At 45.2% G+C, this 25,627-nt stretch overlaps 1 pseudogene; it reads left to right on the top strand.

Annotated features, from left to right (window-relative positions):
* Window positions 1-8,163: 8,163 nt before the first annotated feature.
* On the top strand, window positions 8,164-8,992 carry LOC141167342 (olfactory receptor 1E16-like; annotated as a pseudogene).
* Window positions 8,993-25,627: the final 16,635 nt, after the last annotated feature.

Raw genomic sequence — 25,627 nt, 5'->3', positions numbered from 1 at the left:
GTGTCCAGCCAGGTACAACTAGGCAGCTGGGGGCTGGAATCTGCAGCGCAGGGAGGCCCAAGCTTTCTGGGCCCCCCCCCGCTACAAATTGCAGTCCGCAGCCACCCCGGAAAATGGCGCGTTCATAGAAGCGCCATCTTCTGGCGCTGTACCCAACTCATCCAGGGCCCTGGTGCGGTGGCTCACTGGGTAATAAAGGGGTTAGGGCCAGCTTGGTATTATCAGCTGGCCCCAAGCCCAAAATTCATGGGGTCACGCCAGTATTAGACATGACCGCCATGAATTTCTAGTAAAGTATTTAAAAAAAACACAACACCCAGAATAAAGTCCTTTAATTGAAATAAAGACACAATTCTTTATTGTTCTAAATTAAACCATACTTACCATCACACCCATTCCAGCTGAAGCCAACGATCTCCTGCAATAAAAGAAAAATAATAAACCAACCTCATCCTTACCTTTCCATGGTTCCCACGACAGCTTCAGCTCTGCTACATCGAGATGACTGGCTGGACCGCAGCAGAACGCTGCCATCCAGTCTGTCATCCCGCAGACACTGAGAAGCGCAGGAATGCTTGCGCTCCTCACTGTCTCGCTGTGACGGCATCCAGATGAGCCGAGGTCATGTCCAATGAACTCGGCTCACCTCATGCACGTCACTGACAGCGTGGGAAAATTCTCACGCTGAAGTGCTGAGTGCAGGAGAATTCTCCCACGCTGTCAGTGATGTGCATGAGGTGAGCTCATGTCCAATGAACTCAGCTCACCTCCTGCACGTCACTGACAGCGTGGGAAAATTCTCCTGCAATCAGCGCTTCAGCGTGAGAATTTTACCACGCTGTCAGTGACGTGCATGAGGTGAGCCGAGTTCATTGGACATGAACTCGGCTCATCTGGATGTCGTCACAGAGAGACGCTGAGCAGCGCAAGCATGCCTGCGCTTCTCAGTGTCTGCGGGATGACAGACTGGATGGCAGCGTTCTGCTGCGGTCCAGCCTGTCATCTCGATGTAGCAGAGCTGAAGCTGTCGTGGGAACCATGGAAAGGTAAGGATGAGGTTGCTTTATTATTTTTCTTTTATTGCAGGAGATCGTTGGCTTCAGCTGGAATGGGCGTGATGGTAAGTATGGTTTAATTTAGAACAATAAAGGATTGTGTCTTTATTTCAATTAAAGGACTTTATTCTGGGTGTTTGTGTTTTTTTTAACTTTGACTATGGGGTTAGTAATGGGGGTGTCTTATAGACGCCTCTCCATTACTAACCTGGGCTTGATGTCAGCTGGCATTATAAGCTGACATCAACCCCAACCCTATTACCCCCTGCCACCGCACCAGGGCAGCGTGGAAGAGCGAGGCTAAGTGCCAGAATTGGCGCATCCTATGAATGCGCCATTTCTGGGGCGGCTGACGGCTGGTGTTTCTAGCCTGGGAGGGGGCCAATATTCATGGCTCCCTTCCTGGGCTATTAATATCAGCCCCCAGCTGTCTGCCTAGCCTTTGCTAGCTATTAAATTAGGGGGGACCCCACGTTATTTTTTTGGGGGGGTTCCCCCATTCTAATAGCTAGTAAAGGCTATGTATTCAGCTGGGGGCTGATATTAGTAGCCTGGGAAGCTCCGTGGGTATTACCCCCTTCCCAGGCTTCAAACATCTGCCCCAGCCGTCTGCTTAACCTCCGCTAGAGCCTAAAATTAAGGGGAGCCCCACGCCAATTTTTTTAATAATAAATCCTTTATTTTAATACTAAATGACAAGTACAGTAACCAACACTATCACTGTACTTCATATATATGTGACTGACATGTTTCTATCTATCTAATCTATGTGTGATGCTCTATCTTTCTGTTCTAAATTGTCGGGTACCGCTGCTGAATTGCCGGCCGGCTTTTTTAAAGAGACAGTGCATGAAAACACTATTATTTTTTTAAATAAATCCTTTACACTAAATGACAAGTACAGTAAGCAACACTATCACTGTACTTATTATATATGTGACTGACATGTTTCTATCTATCTAATCTATGTGTGAAGCTCTATTCTTTCTGTTCTAAATTGTCAGGTACAGATGCTGAATTGCCGGCCGGCTTTTTTAAAGAGACGGTGCATGAAAACACTAATATTTTTTTTAATAAATCCTTTACACTAAATGACAAGTACAGTAACCAACACTGTCACTGTGCTTCTTATATGTGTGACTGACATGTTTCTATCTATCTAATCTATGTGTGATGCTCCATTCCTTCTTGTCTAAATTGTCGGGTACCGGTGTATGCCGCTGCTGAATTTGCCGGCCGGCTTTTTTAAAGAGAGTGTCTTCTGAGCAGTTTGTTAGCTTTTGGACACCTTTGCAGGTGTTTTCTATGTGTTTCTATGTGTTTTTGTTTGCCTGCCATTGGTTTTAACGGTGTTCGACGGTGTTCTAAGGTGTTCGACGAACAGTTCGACGAACAGTTCCTCGAACATCCCGGTGTTCGACGAACCGAACCGAACCCGAACACTATGGGGGTGGCTCAACACTAATCTTCACTGTCCCTTTAAAGGAATAGAAGAATCCAAGTTATCTGTAAACAGAAAGATTGTGAGGGAATATTTAGCTAACATAAATGAGTTCAAGTCTCCAGGTCCAGATGAATTACACCCCAGAGTACTGAAGGAGATCGTAGAAGAAATTTTAGAACCACTCTCCATAATCTTTGAAAATTCTTGGAGAACAGGAGAAGTCCCAGAAGACTGGAGAAGAGCAAATGTTGTTCCTATCTTCAAAAAGGGGAAGAAGGTGGACCCACGGAACTATAGGCCGGTGAGTCTGACTTCTATACCAGGAAAGATCTTTGAACAAATTATTAAACAACATGTATGTAAGTACCTGGATAAGAATGAAGTGATTAACCAGAGTCAGCATGGGTTTATAACTAACAAGTCATGTCAGACTAACTTAATTTCCTTCTATGACAGAATCACTGACTGGGTGGATCAGGGAAATGCTGTAGATATAGTATATCTTGACTTCAGCAAAGCATTTGACAAAGTATCTCACACCATCCTTATTGAAAAAATGACCAAGTATGCAATGGACCAGGCAACTGTTAGCTGGATTCATAACTGGCTTAGTGATCGGACTCAAAGGGTGATTGTAAATGGCTTCACATCCAGCTGGATGAATGTCTCAAGTGGGGTACCACAGGGCTCCGTCCTGGGACCTGTATTGTTCAACATCTTTATCAATGATTTAGATGAAGGAATTGAGGGTAAACTGATTAAATTTGCTGATGACACAAAGCTAGGAGGGATAGCTAATACTAGAGAAGAGAGAGAGAGGATTCAAAAAGACCTAAATAAACTGGAGCAGTGGGCAGCAACCAACAGAATGGTTTTTAACAGGGAAAAATGCAAAGTACTACATCTGGGCAATAAAAATGAAAAAAGCATATACAGAATGGGAGGAATAGAGCTAAGCAACAGTACATGTGAAAAAGATTTAGGTATACTAATAGATCATAGACTGAACATGAGTCAACAGTGTGATGCAGCAGCAAAAAAGGCAAATACAATTCTGGGATGTATTAACAGAAGCATACAGTCTAGATCACGTGAAGTCATTATTGGTCTTTACTCCTCTTTGGTCAGACCTCATCTGGAATACTGTGTACAGTTTTGGGCACCACATTTTAAAAAAGACATAGACAAACTGGAGCAAGTTCAGAGAAGAGCGACCAGAATGGTGACTGGTCTGCAAACCATGTCCTATGAGGAACGGTTGCAGGATTTGGGAATGTTTAGCTTGCAAAAAAGAAGACTGAGAGGAGACTTAATAGCTGTCTACAAATATGTCAAGGGCTGTCACATTGTAGAAGGATCATCTTTATTCTCATTTGCACAAGGAAAGACTAGAAGCAATGGGATGAAACTAAATGGGAGGAGACACAGATTAGATATTAGAAAAAACTTTTTGACAGTTAGGGTGATTAATGAGTGGAACAGGCTGCCACGAGAGGTGGTGAGTTCCCCTTCAATGGACGTCTTCAAACAGAGGCTGGACAGACATCTGTCTGAGATGATTTAGTGAATCCTGCTTTGAGCAGGGGGTTGGACCAGATGACCCAGGAGGTCCCTTCCAACTCTACCATTCTATGATTCTATGATTCTATGATAACTCCCCTGATGGAGAAGTCAGGGCCCACTGGAGGAGTCTGGTTCTCTGGTGGGCTCGTCCAATGCTGCCGCCCTAAAGCAGGCCAGGCTAAGAAAAGTGTAGGGGAAGTTCACAGGAGAAATAAGGTCAGCAGGGGACCATTTATGGACACCTGGAGGCCCACAGGCAGCTGGGGACCGAGCGTGGACACCCGGCCGCCGGGCGGCTGGGGACTGAGTATTGATACCAGGCCGCCGACGCAGCCATGACATGGTGGCCGGCGTCTGAGGCCACATGCCTAAAAGGCCAAATTTCAAGTGCAAGCAAGCTAGCAGTATGGTATTGCAGCCCGGGGGTAGGTGGGTTTTAGGCTGCATACTTGCACTTGCATTTCAAGGAATGGGGGAGGTACAATTGAACACTGTCCTGGGACAAGGACTTGCACGGGGATAGTTGCAAGTCTGCATCTTCTGATGCAGCAAGGATCGCTTCTGATGGGCACACTCTTAGGCAGTGACAAGGGTGTCAGAGATGCTTCCAGGGGTCTTCCCCATGCTGTTCCCATGTCTTTTCAGCACTGTATGCATGTGTCACACAGCACATGGCCAGATTAGATTGTAAAATGTTAAAATGACATTTCCCGGTGAATGCATTTGTCACAGTTGAAAGCAATACAAAAGTGCAAAAACGCATGAAAAATGCTACTTGTGAACATAGCCCAAAGTGTGGAAGAGTATTTTTGTTTTTGGTTATTTATTTTACCTTCTACACATGTCTTTACCCTGAAAAGAAAGTTCCTTAACATATTTCACAGGAAAACCGTTTCAGTTTAGTTTTTGAACGTTTTATTGTAAGCCCGTAAAAGTGTCTTAATACCTCTGACCACGCTGTTGACAGCAGTGACCTGGGGGTCAGAAATGCTTCCTGGGGCAATCCCCATGCTGTCCCCATGTCTTTTGAGCACTGTCACTATCGTTTTGGTCACTTTTTAGGCTTTCTACAGACTGCCGGGGGTTCCGCCGCAAAAATGCTCGGGTTTCCAATAGACTAACATTGGGCTCGTTGCTCGGGTCGAGCACCCGAGTATCACGGTGAGCTCGGCCTGAGCTTCGAGCACCCGAGCATTTTAGTGCTTGCTCCACACTAATACCGAGGGATAGGATTAGGGTTGTGTTAGGATTAGGGTAGTGTTAAGGTTGTGTTAGGGTTGGGGTTGTGTTGGGGTTAGGGTTGTGTTATGGTTAGATTTGGGGATGTTTTCAAAAGTAAAAAAAAAAAATGATGACGATATAGCGACTAGTGTTGAGCGCAAGTGCTCGCTACTTGAGTATTGCAGGTGCTCGAGTGACATGTTCAAGTCCCCACCCTGCATTTTTCGTCTCTGTTGTGCAGCCAAAATAAACACTCAGGGATTGCCTGCCATACACGAGCAATCCCCGCATGTTTTTTTTGGGTGTCTAACAACTGTGAAACATGCAGGGCAAGGTATCACTCGAGCACCAGCGATACTTGAGGCATACCCGAGTACCAGATGCAAACTCAAGTAGCGAGCACTTGCACTCAACACATATAACAACATATTCAATATGATGACCTAATCTTTTCAAATTCTGTGTCGTACCTCTGGTTTCAAAATGTTCACTATACCCCTTGATAAAACCTTGAGGGATGTAGTTTCCAAAATGGGGTAACTTTTGGGGGGTTTCAACATCAGGGGCTCTGCAAACACGACATGGCATCCACTCTCGATTCCAGCCAATTTTGCGTTCAAAAAGTCAGACAGTGCTCCATCCCTTCTGAACCCTGCGCCCAAACAATGTTTTTTACCCACAAATGGGGTATCGTCTTACTCAGGAGAAATTGCACAACAGGTTTTGGGGTACATTTTCTCCTCTTACTCTTGTGAAAATAAAAAATTTGGGGCTAAAATATCATTTTTCATGGCTCTACGTTATAAATTTCTGTGAAGCACCTGGGGGTTCAGGGTGCTCACTATACATTTAGATAAGTTCATTGAGGGGTCTAATTTCCAAAATGGGGTCACTTGTGGTTTTTTTTCACTGTTTAGGCACATCAGGGACTCCCCAAACGTGACATTGTGTCTGCTAATTATTCAAGCAATTTTTACATTCAAAAAGTCAAATGGTGCTCCTTCCCTTCCGAACCCTGCTGTTCACCCAAACAGTGATTTTCCCCCACATATGGGTATCAGCTTACTCAGGAGAAATTGCTTAACAATAGTTTGGTGCAATTACTCCTGTTACCCTTGTGAAAATTGGGGGCTAAAAAACATTTTTGTAGGAAAAATGTGAACATTTTATTTTTAGAGCTATAAACTTCTCTGAAGCACCTGGAGGTTCAAAGTGCTCAGCATACATCTACATAATTTCTCTGAGGGGTCTAGTTTCCAAAACAGTGTCACTTGTAGGGTTTTTTTGCTGTTTAGGCACATCAGGTGCTCCCCAAATGTGAAATGGCATCCGCTAATTATTCATGCAAATTTTACATTCAAAAAGTCAAATGGCGCTTTTTCCCTATCCGAGCTCTGCCGTGTGCCCAAGCAGTGGTTTTCCCCCATTTATGGGGTATCGGCATGCTCAGAAGAAATTGCACAACAAATTTTGTGCTCCATTTTTTTCCTGTTAACCTTGCAAAAATAAAAAAAAATTAGGGTCTAAAATAAAATTTTTGAGAAAAAAAGTTAATTGTTTTCTTCCACATTCCAAAAATTCTGTGAAGCACCTGAAGGGTTAATAAACTTCTTGAATGTGGTTTTGAGCAGTTTTTCAAATGGTGTCATTATTGGGTATTTTCTGTTATAAAGGCCCCTCAAAGTCACTTCAAATGTGATGTGGTCCCTTACAAAAATGGTTTTGTAAATTTTGTTGGAAAAATAAGAAATTGCTGATCAACTTTTAACCCTTATAACTTCCTAACAAAAATAAATGGTTCCAAAATGGTGCTGATGTAAAGTAGACATGTGGGAAATGTTATTTATTAACTATTTTGTGTGACATATCTCTCTGATTTAAGGGCATGAAAATTCAAGGTTTTAAAATTGCTAAATTTTCTCCAAATTTCGGATTTTTTCACAACGTAACGCAAGTCATATCGAAGAAATTTTATCACTATCATGAAGTATAATATGTCACAAAAAAAAGAATCAGTGGGATCCTTTGAAGCGTTCCAGAGTTATTATTACCTCATAAAGTGAAAGTGGTCAGAATTTTAAAAATTGGCTTGGTCATTAAAGTGCAAACCACCTTCGGGGATGAAGGTGTTAATAAAACATCAGAAGGTTTAAAAAAAATGTGATTAAAAAGAATATTTCAACTCCTCTCCCCCAAAAAAATAAATGCCATTTGTAAGTTGAATTGTTAACACAGTTTCTCTCCTACTAGTTGAACAGATTGAACCAGAAATACATTTTTACACTTTGTCAACATTCAGTAAGCAAACAATTTTTTAAAAGTTTATTGAAAAAAAAATGGAATGGATGATCGAGCATCCTCGTTGCTCAAGATATACGAGCATGCTCGTTGCTCATGATTTACGAGCATGCTCGGGTGATTACCTATTATCTTCAGTGTGCTCGGGGTTTAAGTTTTCGTCTCTCCGTGAACATGATTTGCGTCTGTTTGACAGCTTTAATACATGTGAGGAATGCTGGAAAAACAGGCATTCCTCACATGTATTAAAGCTGTCAAACAGTCGCCAATCATTTTCACGGAGCGACAAAACTTACCCCCCGAGCACGTTGATGCTGAATATAATAGGTACTCACCCGAGCATGCTCGTAAATCTAGAGCAACGAGCATGCTTGATCATCACTATTAATTATTTTCATTTTACTGTACAATGAGTTGCACATGAATACAATGGGGTGTCGAATCTGATCTAAGCACACTTTCATCCTATTCTAGATTATGTCCCAACATTTAATTAATGCCACAGTTTATGGAGAATTTTATTTAAAAATGTTTCGCACAAAAGAAAATATCTTAATTTTGCTTATTTTGTGCATTTCCCTGATGTATCTTCTGTCTATTATTGGAAACATGACAATTATAGTGGTTGTATCTGTGGCACCCCGGCTGCACACTCCTATGTACTTCTTCCTTTGTAACCTGTCCATCCAAGATGTAGTTTATGCTTCCAGCATTCTTCCAAATCTACTGGTCATTCAGATTACTGGAGAAACCCGAATTTCTTTCCTAGGATGTTTTACGCAGATGTTTATATTTGCAGCCTGTGTGGACACAGAGTTTTTTCTTTTGGCTTCTATGGCTTTTGACCGTTACGTTGCTATTTGTGTCCCCTTGAAATATTACATGATTATGAGCAAGAGAGCATGCGCATTACTCGCCCTTACCTCTTGGACAGCTGGCTCCTTGAACTCACTGATGTATGTGTTCCTAATATCCCGTTTGTCTTTTTGTGATTTGAAGAATGTGAGCCATTTCTACTGTGATATAAAAGCTTTAATAAGAATTTCCTGCAGTGATGTCACATATATGAACACCGTGTTATACACTGAGGAGTGTATTATAGGGCTTCTACCATTTGCCATGATTTTGACCTCCTACGGATTCATCCTCTCCACTATCCTAAAGATCAAGACATCAGCTCTAAGACTAAAGATCTTCTCCAGTTGCTCCTCACATCTAACTGTTGTTTTCCTTTTTTGCAGGATTGCTAAGTCTTTATATGAAGCCCGACTCTAAAAATTCTACAGCTGTAGATATGATGCTTTCCTTGCTGAATGTGGCAGTGGTACCAGCGTTAAATCCTCTAGTCTATAGTCTGAGGAATAGAGAAGTCCTAAATGTTCTGAGGATATCCAAGCTCATTTGTAGATAATTTAGCTCAATTCTAATTATTTCACATATCTATATATATATATATATATATATATATTTATAATCGTCTTATCCCGTCTGTCTGTCTGTCTTTCTGTCCTGGAAATCCCGCGTCGCTCATTGGTCCGGCAGCGGCCAATCAGCGCCGCGGGATTTCTGAAAAAAGATGGCGGCTCATCTGCGGGACGGAGATGCAGCCGGGAGATGGCCGGCGTGAGGCGCTCATCTCCCTGCCGGTAGCAGCAGAAGGACCACGACCGCCGGCGCCATCTGCGGGACGGAGATGCAGCCGGGAGATGACTGGCGCGAGGCGCTCATCTCCCGGCCGGTAGCAGCAGAAGGACCCCGACCACCGGCGCCGCTGACCTCCATGCGGCTAGGGTGTCAAGGGAGGACCGGGGAGCGGCGCTGAGGGTCGGGATACTTCTGCTGCGAGCAGTCACTCATCTCCCGGCTTCTCGCAGCAGAAGGAAGTAGCCGCACAGGCAGCGACGCTCCGCGGTCCTCATTAATATGATTCCGCTCCCCGGTCCTCACCAATACAATTCGATGATTGGTCATGGTCTCCGGCCGCGACCAATCACTGATCTTGCCGCAAAAGTTAACACCGCTGTGCTGATTGGTCTCAGACGCTGCCCGGGACAAATCACCGATTTGGGCGCCACATTTAAATAGCGGCCGCGACCAATCACCAATCTTGGCGCCACATTTAAAAACTGCTGTGCTGATTGGTCGCGGACGCTGCCCACGACCAATCACCGATTTGGGCGCCACATTTAAATAGCGTCCACGACCAATCACTGATCTTGCAGACACATTTAAACAACACTGTGCTGATTGGTCGCAGGCGCTGCCCGCGACCAATCACCGATTTGGGCGCCACATTTAAATAGCGGCCACGACCAATCACCGATCTTGCAGACACATTTAAACACCGCTGTGCTGATTGGTCGCGGACGCTATTTAAATGTGGCGCCCAAATCAGTGATTGGTCGCGGGCAGCATCCGCGACCAATCAGCACAGCAGTGTTTAAATGTGGCGCCAAAATTGGTGATTGGTTGCGGCCGCTATTTAAATGTGGCGCCCAAAATGGTGATTGGTCGCGGGCAGCGTCCGCGACAAATCAGCATAGCGGTGTTTAAATGTGTCTGCAAGATCGGTGATTAGTCGCGGCCGCTATTTAAATGTGGCGCCCAAATCGGTGATTGGTCGCGGGCAGCGTCCGCGACCAATCAGCACAGCGGTGTTTAAATGTGGCGCCCAAATCGGTGAATGGTCGCGGGCAGCGCCCGCGACCAATCAGCGATTTTGGACACAAATGTCCGGTTCTTAGTAACACCATGCGGCTACTGTCGGGAGATCAGCGGCTAGCGTGTCAAGGGAGGACCGGGGAGCGGCGCTGCGGGTCGGGATACTTCTGCTGCTAGCAGCCGCTCATCTCCCGGCTTCTCGCAGCGGAAGTAGCCGCACAGGCAGCGACGCTCCCCGGTCCTCACCAATATGATTCTGCTCCCCGGTCCTCACCAATACGATTAGATGATTGGTCGCGATCTCTCGCCGCGACCAATCAGTAATCTTAGCAAAAAAGTTAAACACCGCTCTGCTGATTGGTCGCGGATGCTGCCCGTGACCAATCACCGATTTGGGCACCACATTTAAATAGCGGCCGCGACCAATCACCGATCTTGGCGCCACATTTAAACACTGCTGTGCTGATTGGTCGCGGATGCCAGCCATGACCAATCAGCGATTTTGCTGCCAAATTTAAACAAGGCGCTGCTGATTGATCGCGGCTGGTAGCCACGACCAATCAGCAGTATTGGAGCCAAATTTAAACAACGCTCTGCTGATTGGTCGCGGACTCCAGCCGCGACCAATCAGCCAGATTGGCGCCAAATTTAAACAACACTCTGCTGATTGGTCGCGGACGCCAGCCGCAACCAATCAGTGAGATTGGCGCCAAATTTAAACAACGCTCTGCTGATTGGTTGCGGCCGCCAGCCGACCGTGACCAATCAGCGAGATTGGCGCAAAATTTAAACAACGCTCTGATCTCCCGACGGCAAGTGTGAACGGAGGACCGAGGAGCGGCGCCGCCGGTCGGGATGCTTCTGCTGTGACCAGCCGCTCATCTCCCAGCTGCTCGCAGTGGAAGTACCCGCAAAGGAAGCGCCGCTCCTCGGTCCTCACTAATACGACGCTGATTGGTTGCGTCTGCCGGCCGTGACCAATCAGCGATATGGGCGGCAAATTTAAACCCCGCTCTGCTGATTGGTCGCGGTGGCCGGCCGCGACCAATCAGCGATTTTGGTGCCAAATTGAAACACCGCTCTGCTGATTGGTCGCGGTCTCCGGCCGCGACCAATCAGCAGTATTGGAGCCAAATTTAAACCCCGCTCTGCTGATTGGTCGCGCTCGGCGGTCGCGACCTATCAGCGATTTTGGCGCCAAATGTAAACCCCGCTCTGCTGATTGCTCGCGGTCGCTGGCCGCGACCAATCAGCATTATTGGCGCCAAATTTAAACCCCGTCTCATGCTGCACATAACACATCTGCATCTCTGGCTGCTATGGGCATAAAAGGGGACAAACTTATGGTGTGGCACCCATGCTCCCCTGACCTCAACCCCATTGAGAACCTCTGGAGCATCATCAAAAGGAGTGTCTATGATGGCGGGAGGCAGTTCACATCTAAGCAACAGCTCTGGGAGGGTATTCTGTCCTCATGCAAAACAATTGAAGCAGAAACCATCCAAAACCTGACAAATTCAATGGACGGGAGAGTTCAGAAGCTCCTTTCGAACAAGGGGTCCTATGTGCAAATGTAACATCACCTACAATAAAGTTTTGAGTTGAAAACTGTTTGATTTCAGTTTCTAATAACCTGCTAATGCTTATAATTTCAAAAATGACAATTTTTTTGTTCTTTATTAAAATGAAAAGGTTGAAAACTCTGCTGTGCATAATAATTTGGAACATGCATTTTGAGTGCAGTTTGAGTTTTTTACTTTTTTAAAAATATACTGTTATCATAGGCAGTTTGTACAAAAACCTTTCAATTGTACTCTAATAGTTATTTGACTGGAAAATTACAATGACTGCAATTCATATAGGCAATTTTGGAAAATATGAGAAAATATTATTTGCATAATAATTTGGAACACAGTGTATACAGAACATACCATGGATTTTTTTACATCTTTATGAGCCAGAGTATAGATATGCCAATAAACAATGACTCTCACACTGGCAGACTTGGGGTGTTTTATAGGAATACTATTAGTGTTGAGCGAGCACTAAAATGCTCGGGTGCTCGAAGCTTGGGCCGAGCTCACCGTGATACTCGGGTGCTCGACCCGAGCATCGAACCCAATGTTAGTCTATGGGACACCCGAGCATTTTTCCGGCGGCACCCCCAGCAGTCTGTAGAAAGCCTAAAAGTGCCCAAATCATAGTGACAGTGCTCAAATGACATGGGGACAGCATGGGGATCGCCGCAGGAAGCATTTCTGACCCCCAGGTCACTGCTGTCAACAACGTGGTCAGAAGTATTAAGCCACTTTTACGGGCTCACAATAAAACATTCAAAATCTAAACTGAAATGGTTTTCCTGTGAAATATGTTAAGGAATTTCCTATCCAGGGTAAAGACTTGTGTATAAGGTAAAATAAATAACCAAAAACAAAAATACTCCTCCACACCTTGGCTATGTTGACAAGTAGCACTTTATATGCGTTTTTGCACTTATGTATTGCTTTCAACTGTGACAATTGGAAAACAGGAGAAGTCCCAGAAGACTGGAGAAGAGCAAATGTTGTTCCTATCTTCAAAAAGGAGAAGAAGATGGACCCAGGGAACTTTAGGCCGGTGAGTATGACTTCTATTCCAGGAAAGATCTTTGAACAAATTATTAAACAACATGTATGTAAGTACCTGGATAAGAATGAAGTGATTAATCAGAGTCAGCATGGGTTTGTAAAAAGCAAGTCATGTCAGACTAACTTAATTTCCTTCTATGACAGAATCACTGACTGGGTGGATCAGGGAAATGCTGTAGATATAGTATATCTTGACTTCAGCAAAGCATTTGACAAAGTATCTCACACATAGGCGGATTATAATGATGGCAATCTGGGCTACCGCTCGGGGCCCTGGGGTTTCAGGAGGCCCGAGGCTTCGGGGGACCCATTGCCAGACTGCCCTCATATAATCCTTTGTGCACCGACATCTGCAGCTCGGTAGTGTCTAGAGTGGAGTTGATTTTTTGAGGGGATGATGTCACTGGAAGGGGCGGGGCTTCCTTCAATCCAGTGAAGACCCAATAACTGGAAGCAGCGTGGAGCTGGAGCTGTGGCTGATGAAGCGGACAGATAGGCTGCATGATGGAGCTGAGTGCAGGTAGGAATGAGGACACAGGACTCAGTGTGAGTGGGCTGAGGATGAATATTGGGTGCAAAGAAGTGTGGATGATGCTATTGTATGGGGGCTGCATGATGGAGGGTTGTATAGGGAAATGGCCACTTCTACTTGAATAAGGCTACTTATAGTGGGGGCTTTCACAGGAAAGGGGTTTATGTTATATGCGTGAGGCTGCATGGGGAAGGTGATGATGGGCTGTATTGAGAAGAGGGGGATGATGAGGGTCTGTGTGGAGAGGGATGATGAGGATGGGGCTGTGAGGATGGGGGATGATGATGATGATGAGGGTCTGTGTGGAAAGGGGATGATGATGATGGGGGCTGTGAGGAGGGGGGATGATAATGATGATGATGGGCTGTGAGTAGGGGGTATGATGATGATGATGATGGGGACTGTGAGGAGGGGGAATGATGATGATGGGGGCTGTGAGGAGGGGGGGATGATGATGATGGGGCTGTGAGGAGGGGGGATGATGATGATGATGGGGCTGTGAGGAAGGGGGATGATGATGATGATGATGATGAGGGGCATTGTGGAGAAGGGGGCTGTGGAGGGGGAGTGATGTGGGGCTGTGCGGGGAAGGATGGTTGATGCTGTATGGCTGCAAGGGAAAATGGGTAATGTCACTCTTGTGAGGCTGCATGCAAGGTGGCTGCGTGGGGCTGCGGGATGTGATGTGAAGGGAGTGATGCTACTCATATGGGGCTGCATAGTGAAGGGGATAAGGTCACTCAGGTAGGGCTGTATGCTGAGTGCCTGTGTGGAGAAGGGGGTGATGTTACTTGTGTGGGGATGAATGCTGGGGCTGTGCAGGGAGCTATGTGGGGCTGATACTGTATATGGGTAGTTAAATGAGTTCTCATACTGAATCTAGGTAGCTATGTGGGAACTCATACTGTACATAGGTAGCTTTGTGGAGGCTCAAATAGTATGTACGGGGCTGTGTGGGGGCTCATACTGTATGTTGGGGCTATATACCTCATGTATCTGAGAGGTATATGGATGTTTTGTGACATAATTACACTGCCACTTAACTGACCATTTATGATCTGAAGGGTTACTAGTATCTTTATTTTATAAATGTTTATTAAATATCACCTGATCACCTATTGAGAATGCCTGGTCAGTTAGAGTAGTGGTCGGGCTACAGAGGGGCAGTCGACGAGGAGCGGGGGCACCATACCATGTAAACCTAGAGCGCAAACCTCCGCTGTCAAGAAGGGAATTGTGAAGGGCAAAACTAGTCCCCAACTCCCCACATTTCTGCTCTTTTTTATATCACTGTTTTTTGTGCTATGTGTATGTATTTACAGTTATATGAAAAAGTTTGGGCACCCCTATTAATCTTAAGCTTAATGTTTTATAAAAATTGGTGTTTTTGCAACAGCTATTTCAGTTTGATATATGTAATAACTGTTGGACACAGTAATGTTTCTGCCTTGAAATCAGGTTTATTGTACTAACAGAAAATGTGCAATCTGCATTCAAACAAAATTTGACAGGTGCATAAGTATGGGCACCCTTATCATTTTCTTGTTTTAAATACTCCTAACTACTTTTTACTGACTTACTAAAGCACTTTTTTTGGTTTTGTAACCTCATTGAGCTTTGAACTGCATAGCCAGGTGTATGCAATCATGAGAAAAGCTACTTAAAGTGGCCACTTGCAAGTTGTTCTCCTGTTTGAATCTCCTCTGAAGAGTGGCATCATGGGCTCCTCAAAACAACTGTCAAATGATCTGAAAACAAAAGATTATTCAACATAGTTGTTCAGGGGAAGGATACAAAAAGCTGTCTCAGAGATTTAACCTGTCAGTTTCCACTGTGAGGAACATAGTAAGGAAATGGAAGAACACAGGGACAGTTCTTGTTAAGGCCAGAAGTGGCAGGCCAAGAAAAACATCAGAAAGGCATAGAAGAAGAATGGTGAGATCAGTCAAGGACAATCCTCAGACCACCTCCAGAGAGCTGCAGCATCAACTTGCTGCAGATGGTGTCTCTGTGCATCGGTCAACTATACAATGCACTTTGCACAAGGAGAAGCTGTATGGGAGAGTGATTCAAAAGAAGCCGTTTCTGCAAGCACGCCACAAACAGAGTCGGCTGAGGTATGCAAAAGCACATTTGGAGAAGCCAATTTCTTTTTCGAAGAAGGTCCTGTGGACTGATGAAACCAAGATTGAGTTGTTTGGTCATACAAAAAGGCGTTATGCATGGCGGAAAAAAAACACAGCATTCCAAGAAAAACACTTGCTACCCACAGTAAAATTTGGTGGAGGTTCCATCATGCTTTGGGGCTGTGTGGCCAATGCCGGCACCGGGAATCTTGTTAAAGTTGAGGGACGCGTGGATTCCACTCAGTATCAGCAGATTCTTGACAATAATGTTCAAGAATCAGTGATAAAGTTGAAGTTACGCAGGGGATGGATCTTTCAGCAAGACAATGATCCAAAACAACGCTTCAAATCTACTCAGGCATTCATGCAGAGGAACAATTACAATGTTCTGGAATGGCCATCCCAGTCCCCAGACCTGAATATCATTGAACATCTGTGGGATCATTTGAAGAGGGCTGTCCATGCTCGGCGACCATCAAACTTAACTGAACTGGAATTGTTTTGTAAAGAGGAATGGTCAAAAATATCTTCATCCAGGATCCAGGAAATCATTAAAAGCTACAGGAAGCGACTAGAGGCTGTTATTTTTGCAAAAGGAGGATCTACTAAATATTAATGTCACTTTTCTGGTGAGGTGCCCATACTTATGCACCTGTCAAATTTTGTTTGAATGCAGATTGCACATTTTCTGTTAGTACAATAAACCTCATTTCAAGGCAGAAACATTACTGTGTCCAACAGTTATTACATATATCAACCTGAAATAGCTGTTGCAAAAACACCATTTTTTATAAAACATTAAGCTTAAGATTAATAGGGGTGCCCAAACTTTTTCATATGACTGTATGTCTGTATGTTTTGGGGTTTTTAAACTAAATAAAAAGAGAATTTTTCAAGTTTTTGTTTTGTTAGGGCTTACATGCATAAGGGCCCCATAGGTTGATCACTTTGGTTGTTGATTGAGAGGGCTATGTGGGGGCTCATATTGTATATAGGGGGATGTCAGGATTAGAGATGAGCGTTGTTCTACTCGAACTGTTCGCCAATCTCAAATTCGAGCTGTTTTGGGCGGTGTTCGAGCCGGTCGGCGAACACGAACAATTTGAGAAAAATTCGGCTGTTCGAGGTTATGTTCGATAACTGTTCGTGCACCAAAATCATAACTGGATTTTTTCTCAGTAATGATGAAAATTAATGTTAATACGCAGTTTGAGTGTACAGCGGGGCGGGGGGAGGGGCAGGGGATGGATCTCTGCAGGAACAATGAAGATCTCCATTTTTTTTTCTCTTTCCCGCATTTGCAGTGGGGAGGTGCAATCTGTCAGCCTATCAGCAGCGCACACACGGAGCGAAGTGCTTTTTTTCACACAAGCAAGGGCATGTGTGATTGGCAGTGTATGTCACATGTCCTTGCCCTATAAGACCAAGCCATTTTCCCCGTCGCCACCATTTTCTCACTGCTGCAGCTGCGTGTTAGACGGCACCGCTGTTGCTGTGTGCGATATACCTTGTTAATTTCAAGCCAATTTTCGCACAAATATACAGATAGCTTGGGAGTAGGGAATAGTTGTGATTGCAGTCCTTTTAAGGACTAGGTTACAGCATTTCCTACGACTTTTATCAGGCAGGTCTGTGCTCTTAAATAGATAGATTGTGGGAGTAAAGACTAATTGTAATTGGAGTCCTTTTCAGGACTAGGTTACATCAGTTCCTATCAGTTTTTGCCAGGCAGGTCTGTGCCAGTGCTGTGCAAGTTTTTTTCACAGCATTTGGCTGAATCTAGCAAAGCTAATCCTTTTTGGCCTATTGCAGAGTGTGTTAGTCAGTGGAGTAGCCTATCTGTGTTGCAAGATATACCACCTGTGTATAGAATACCAATTTTTTTACTGCACCTAGTGAAGTAAAATCTTTTGGGCATAGCATCATTCTATTAGTCCATCTATACTGACCTCCATCAGGTTGCAAACTGAATATAATTTTTTTCTGCATCTAGCTCTGAAAAAATATTTGGGCTTCTAGCGGTGTGTGGGACTTGGTCTATTAGTCCATCTATACTGACCTCCATCAGGTTGCAAATTAAAAATAATTTTTTTCTGCATCTAGCTCTGAAAAAATATTTGGGCTTCTAGCAGTGTGTGGGACTTGGTCTATTAGTCCATCTATACTGACCTCCATCAGGTTGCAAATTAAAAATAATTTTTTTCTTCATTTATCTCTGAAAAAATATTTGGGCTTCTAGCAGCGTGTGGGACTTGTTCTATTAGTCCATCTATACTGACCTCCATCAGGTTGCAAATTAAAAATAATTTTTTTCTGCATCTAGCTCTGAAAAAATATTTGGGCTTCTAGCAGTGTGTGGGACTTGGTCTATTAGTCCACCTATACTGACCTCCATCAGGTTGCAAATTAAAAATAATTTTTTTCTGCATCTAGCTCTGAAAAAATATTTGGGCTTCTAGCAGTGTGTGGGACTTGGTCTATTAGTCCATCTATACTGACCTCCATCAGGTTGCAAATTGAATAAAAAAATTTTCTGCATCTAGCTCTGAAAAAATATTTGGGCTTCTAGCGGTGTGTGGGACTTGGTCTATTAGTCCATCTATACTGACCTCCATCAGGTTGCAAATTAAAAATAATTTTTTTCTGCATCTAGCTCTGAAAAAATATTTGGGCTTCTAGCAGTGTGTGGGACGTGGTCTATTAGTCCATCTATACTGACCTCCATCAGGTTGCAAATTGAATAAAAAAATTTTCTGCATCTAGCTCTGAAAAAATATTTGGGCTTCTAGCGGTGTGTGGGACTTGGTCTATTAGTCCATCTATACTGACCTCCATCAGGTTGCAAATTAAAAATATTTTTTTTCTGCATCTAGCTCTGAAAAAATATTTGGGCTTCTAGCAGTGTGTGGGACTTGGTCTATTAGTCCATCTATACTGACCTCCATCAGGTTGCAAATTAAAAATAATTTTTATCTTCATTTAGCTCTGAAAAAATATTTGGGCTTCTAGCAGTGTGTGGGACTTATTCTATTAGTCCTTCTATACTGACGTCCAGCAGGTTGCAAATTGAATATAATTTTTTTCTGCATCTAGCTCTGAAAAAATATTTGGGCTTCTAGCGGTGTGTGGGACTTGGTCTATTAGTCCATCTATACTGACCTCCATCAGGTTGCAAATTAAAAATAATTTTTTTCTGCATCTAGCTCTGAAAAAATATTTGGGCTTCTAGCAGTGTGTGGGACTTGGTCTATTAGTCCATCTATACTGACCTCCATCAGGTTGCAAATTAAAAATAATTTTTTTCTGCATCTAGCTCTGAAAAAATATTTGGGCTTCTAGCAGTGTGTGGGACTTGGTCTATTAGTCCATCTATACTGACCTCCATCAGGTTGCAAATTAAAAATAATTTTTTTCTGCATCTAGCTCTGAAAAAATATTTGGGCTTCTAGCAGTGTGTGGGACTTGGTCTATTAGTCCATCTATACTGACCTCCATCAGGTTGCAAATTGAATAAAAAAATTTTCTGCATCTAGCTCTGAAAAAATATTTGGGCTTCTAGCGGTGTGTGGGACTTGGTCTATTAGTCCATCTATACTGACCTCCATCAGGTTGCAAATTAAAAATAATTTTTTTCTGCATCTAACCCAGCCAATAGTTTTGGCCTAATACCACAGTTTGGCCACTCAGCTCTGCTCGGTTACCATCCATTGTTTTTTTGTGCAAACAACTCCAGAGTTGTGAATTAGTTAACCACCAAAATGAGTGGAAAAAGGCCTGCTGCTGGTGGAAAGGGGAATAGGCGTGTTGGGAAGGGGAAAAAAGGTTGTGTCCGTGGGGTAGGTGCAGAAGAAAGACCATCTTCCAGCCAAACTAAAATGTCTACTTCTTTTAGCGGACAATGTGATAAGATCCCTTTCTTACGGCCACGCCAATCGCTACAAATTCCAGATGAGGCACAAAAACAGCAGGTGCTTCAACGGATATCAAGTGCTCCTTTAAGTGGGCTCTCCTCCACATCAACTTCAACATCACAAATACTCCAGTCCTCAAAGGTGTCACCCAAATCGCACTTGCTTCCTCACAGCTCCCAAATCTCCAGCTGCCCGTCTGAGTATGAGGTAGAACAGATGGTTGAGTCTGCAGAGCTGTTTACTCATACTATAGCCTGGGAATCAGAGGTCGACTCCAGCGCTTCTGTGAATCCAGACGAGGAAATGATCTGCACTGATGCCCAGAATCTTTATGAGTCGGATCCAGGACCAGACGCAGAAGGTTCTGACCATAATGTAGACCCTCATTCCCAAACTGTAACTCCTGTTGGTGGAGACAATGAGGAAGACGATGATAAGACTCAAATACCTGATTGGAGCGACAACTTTAGTTTTTTGTCAGGGCAGGAACAGGTTGGCTCTGAGGACGACGGGTGTGATAACGCACAGGGTGATGATGATGAGGTCGGAGATCCCACTTACTGTCAACCCACAGTCAGCCAAGAGATGAGGTCAGCAGAGGAGGTGGAGGAAGATGCTAGTGACGACGAGGTCAGGTTGCGCCTTCCTGGACAGAGACGTAGTACTGGAAGCACATCAACAACTGCATCCTCAAACACAACTCTGCCTCTCACCACAAGTCGTGGTGGCTCTTCAGGTCGCATGGGTGCTAAGCCTTGCATAGCCTGGGCATTTTTTCAGATCGATAAAGATGACCCAACTCGTGTTATCTGTAACATTTGTCAGCAAAAGCTAAGTAGAGGCCAAAAAATACATAGTTTGAGTACTTCATGCATGAACCGGCACATGGACATGAAGCATAAGTTGCAGTGGGAAGCTCAGTGTTCTACAATGCGGTCTAGCCGGCCGGGCCAACCACCGTCTGCCATATCTTGTGCATCCGCGGCCTCTTCATCCTCTGTGACTGGGGGGACAACAGTCACACCTGTTTTGGGGCGCAGACCTGCCACCTCTTTACCCGCAACAGCCAGCGTGATTGGCAGGTCATCATTTTCTTTGGAGGTGGTAACACCAGCTGGTCTTGAGCGCTGTCCGACATCGATAGCACCACCTTTGGATCAAGGCAACCTAACATGTCCGCCTGCATCTTCCTCACAGACCGGCAGTTTGCCGGGGACACCCTTATCAACCCCGTCTAAGCACAATAGCCAGCCCTCGGTCCCTCAGATGTGGACAAGTAAAAGACCATTTCCTCCTAGCCATGAGAAAGCTAAGAGGTTGAATTTCACCATCTGCAAGCTCTTGGCTACAGAAATGCTGCCTTTCCGCCTGGTGGACACAGAGGATTTTCGAGACCTTATGTCCGTCGCAGTGCCCCAGTACCAGATGCCCAGTCGGCACTACTTCTCAAAGAAAGGTGTGCCTGCGCTCCACCAGCATGTCGCACACAACATCACCGCTTCTTTGAGAAACTCTGTGTGTGACAGGGTGCATTTCACCACAGACACTTGGACGAGTAGGCATGGACAGGGGCGTTACATGTCGCTGACTGGGCACTGGGTAACTATGGTGACAGCAGGACAAGGGGCTGCTGTCCAAGTCTTGCCGTCCCCACGAGTTGTGCGTCAATCCTCTTTATGTCATTTTTCCTCCACTGCTTCTGCCTCCTCAACCTCCTCTCGGTCTTCCACCTGCACCCAAAGCCTGTCTGGTCATGCCACAAGCTTTCTAACTGCGCAGAAGGGATCCTGCACACCTCCTTACTATGCTGGCAGTAGGGCTCAACGTCATCAGGCGGTTTTTACATTGAAATGTCTGGGAAATGTGAGTCACACAGCTGAGGAGTTGTGGTCAGCTCTGGAGAACCAATTTCATGAATGGTTGTCTCCACTGGACCTGAAACCAGGGAAGGCCGTGTGCGACAATGCTGCAAACCTGGGTGCGGCCCTTCGCCGGGGCAATGTCACACACGTGCCTTGTATGGCTCACGTGTTGAACCTGGTTGTCCAGCAATTTTTAGCCCACTATCCCAGACTAGATGGCCTTCTGCAGAGGGCACGGTCGCTGTATGCTCACTTCCGCCGTTCGCATCTCGCAGCTCAGCGACTTACATCTCTACAGAAGTCGTTGGGCCTGCCACTTCACCGGCTAAAATGCGATGTGCCTACCCGGTGGAATTCAACTCTGCACATGTTGCAGCGACTGTGGCAGCACCGACAAGCCCTGGTGCAATACGTTCTGACGTATAGCCTGGGCCAACGAGATTCAGAGGTGGGGCAAATCATGCTGGAGGAGTGGTCTCAGATCAGGGACCTATGCACCCTTCTGCACAGTTTTGAAATGGCGACGAAGATGTTTAGTGCTGACGATGCCATTATCAGCATGACTATTCCGGTGATTTACATGCTGGAGCACATGTTAAACAGAATTCGGAGTCAGGTGGTGGCACAAGAGGAGGTGGAGGAAGTAGAGGAGGAGGAGTTGTATGCGGAAGGGCTAACATCTGCAAGGTCCAGACGGTCGGCAGCACCAAGGCGGCAGGCATGTGAGGGTGGGGGAGATGGTTTAACCAGGGCGCATGGTAGCAGCCAAACTAGTGAGGAAGGTGCAGGAGCCCAGGAAGAAGTGGAGGACGAACTGATGGAAGACTCATCAGATGAGGGAGACCTTGATCACATTTCTGTTGTGCGAGGTTGGGGGGAGAGGACAGAGGAAGGAAGCATGATTGTTACCTCGCCACCAACACAACAGGGACTTGGTGCTCCTGGATGCGCAACACACGAGTGCCTTCTTGCTGCACTACCTGCAACATGACCCTCGAATTGTGAGAATTAGAAATAATCCTGACTACTGGGTTGCCACACTGTTAGATCCCCGGTACAAAAGTAAATTTGCAGAAATTATTCCTGCCATAGAAAGGGATGCACGCATGCAGGAGTATCAGCAGAGACTGTTGCAGAATCTTACATGTGCTTTTCCACAAAATACCAGTGGTGCACGTAGTGAATATCACAGTTCCAACTTGCCAACCGTGGGACCGTCAAGTGTTCAGCACTCAAACCGTAACAGAACCACAGTATCTGCTGGTAACATCAATTTTGCGGAATCATTTCACCACCTTTTTAGCCCATCCTTTGCAAGGCCACAGGAGACAAGAAGTCTGACACATAGTCAACGCCTAGAGACGATGGTACAGGAGTATCTCCAAGTAAACATTGAAGCCACGACTGTGTCACTGGACCCTTGCTCTTTTTGGGCTTCCAATCTGGATAAATGGCCGGAGCTAGCCACTTACGCCTTGGAGATCTTGTCATGCCCCGCAGCCAGCGTTCTGTCTGAACGTGTGTTCAGCGCTGCTGGTGGTGTGCTGACAGATAAGCGCACGCGGCTCTCCACTGATAATGTAGACAGACTCACGTTCATAAAGATGAACAAATCATGGATCCGAAACGACTTTTCTACCCCTGTGTCATCCTGGGGAGAGTAAAAGCTTGATGATTGGTTAAAATCACCCTACCAACCGTTTTAAGCTTTCAAATTACTAATCATGTTTATCTGTATCTTGACTGGAAAATAATTTGGGCTTTGTAGCAGTGTGCAGCACTGATCCTATTAGGCCATCTATAATAAGCTTCACCAGATTTAAAATTAAAAATAATTTTTAGCTGCATCTAGCCCGGAAAATAATTTTGGGGCTCCGAGATGCGCAAGACACATAAGTGCCTTCTTGCTGCACTACCTGCAGCATGACCCTCATATTGTCAGAATTCGAAGTAATCATGACTACTGGGTTGCCACACTCTTAGATCCCCCAAACTTTTCGATCAACCTTTTCATTTTAATAAAGACCAAAAAAATGGTCATTTTTGAAATTATAAGCATTAGCAGGTTATTAGAAACTGAAATCAAACAGTTTTCAACTCAAAACTTTATTCTAGGTGATGTTACATTTTCACATAGGACCCCTTGTTCGAAAGGAGCTTCTGAACTCTCTCGTCCATTGAATTTGTCAGGTTTTGGATGGTTTCTGCTTCAATTGTTTTGCATGAGGACAGAATACCCTCCCAGAGCTGTTGCTTAGATGTGAACTGCCTCCCGCCATCATAGACACTCCTTTTAATGATGCTCCAAAGGTTCTGAATGGGGTAGAGGTCAGGGGAGCATGGGGGTCACACCATAAGTTTGTCCCCTTTTATGCCCATATCAGCCAGAGATGCAGATGTTTTATGTGCAGCATGAGATGGTGCATTATCATGCAGAAAAATGATCTTGCTGTGAAATACACGGTTCTTCTTCTTGAACCATGGCAGGAAGTGCTGTTTGAGAAAATCCACATACATTATGGAGTTCATCTTTAGCGCCTTCAGGGATCCTAAAGGGGCCGACAATCTCTCTCCCCATGATTCCAGCCCAAAACATTACTCCACCTCCTCCTTGTTGGCGCTGTAGCCGTGTTTGCGTGGGGTGTCCATCAACCAGCCATCCTCCACTCCATTCATCTGGACCATCGAGCGCTGCACGGCACTCATCCGTGAACAAAACAGTTTTGAAATCAGTCTTCATGTAATGTTTGGCCCACTGGAGCCGTTTCTGCTTGTGTGAAGTGGATAGAGGAGGTCGACAGGATGGCGTATGCACAGCTGCAAACCTCTGAAGGACCCTGCATCTTGTTGTTCGGGGGACGTTGGAGGCACAAGCAGCTTCAAAAACTTGTCTGCTGCTATGACAAGGCTTTTTTGCCGCTGCTCTTTCAACCTGACGTAATTGCCTGTAGGAAAGAGTCCTCAATTTGCCCTTATCAGCACGCACACGTGTGTACTGTGAATCAGCTACATACTTCTTGATTGCCAAGACACTTCATCCTGATCATCGCACAATGTTGATTGTAGTCATGCCTTGACCTAAACACTCCACAATTTGTTGCTTCTCAGCAGCCGACACATCCTTTTTCTTTCCCATTTTGGCAGAAAATGTAGGCTGCTTAATAATGTGAGAGAGCCTTCTTAAGTAGTCTTGCCTTTCATTGGACACACCTGCCAAACTAATTAGCACAGGTGTCTGCAATTGCTTACAGTGATATAAAGAGCCCTGACACACTTCACCATCAATGAGTTTAACTGACAAACAAATTCTTCCCTTATCACTCCTAAACACTTTTTGCATAATAATTTGGAACGCGGTGTACATGTGCTTTTCCACAAAACACCAGTGGTTCACGTAGTGAATCTTACAGTTCTAACTTGCCAACCGTGGTCTGTATGGAATTGTTCAATAAAGGGCCCAAAATTAAGATAACATAGATGGGAGAGGTCTCTATGAATAGGAATTCCTAAGTATTTGATACCCTGTGAGGGCCAGGCAAAGGGAAAGTTGGACTGGATGGAATCCTATATGGATTTAGGGAGGGAGACATCGAGGGCCTCAGACTTCGCTGCATTGATTTTAAAATTTTACCATGTAACAAAGTGATCTATTTCAGCCATAACAGCAGGGATGGATATATGTGATTGAGTGATATATACTAGGACATCATCAGCAAATAGAGAGCACTTGTACTCGGTGCCTCCCACCTCAATCCACCTAATATTGGGGTTATGGCGAATTGATGAGAGCAGGTGCTCCGTCACTAGGATGTATAAGAGAGGGGACAGAGGACATCCCTGCCTTGTCCCATTGGTGATTGTGAAAGGTGATGAAAATGTTCTGACGCACCCCCTGGGCCTTGGGACACCCGGAGCCGGACCCTTTTTGGTGGATGCTGGTGGTTGTAGTCTTCGTGGCGGCGATCCGGTTCCGTGGCTCAGGGCGGTCAAACCAGTGGCGGAACTATTTATGTGGTTTTGATGTTTAAATGTCCGACTACGCCACCCGTGGATTGCGGTCAGAGTGAACCGCCGCTACAGGGCAGACCGCTAAGGCTGGTGTTGTGGGTGCAGCAGAGCGTAGCATAACTCCCCACGGGAGGAGTATAGCCTCAGGGCAGTGTATGCGGAGGATGGGGGTGATGGTGCAGGGCAGCAGCAGTAACGACACGGAGTCAGTGATGCAGTTCAGGGCCTTTACTCACAGTTCTTATTATCCAGACCACGTCTGCAGGTAACGGCTGCCCACGTCGTACTGTGCTCACCAGGTGAGGGGCTCAGACAACTC

Source organism: Phyllobates terribilis, unplaced genomic scaffold, assembly GCF_046119375.1.
Source record: "Phyllobates terribilis strain yellow unplaced genomic scaffold, ASM4611937v1 Scaffold_11__3_contigs__length_659146591, whole genome shotgun sequence".
Lineage (NCBI taxonomy): Eukaryota > Metazoa > Chordata > Amphibia > Anura > Dendrobatidae > Phyllobates > Phyllobates terribilis.
This window is presented reverse-complemented; position numbering and strand designations above follow the sequence as displayed.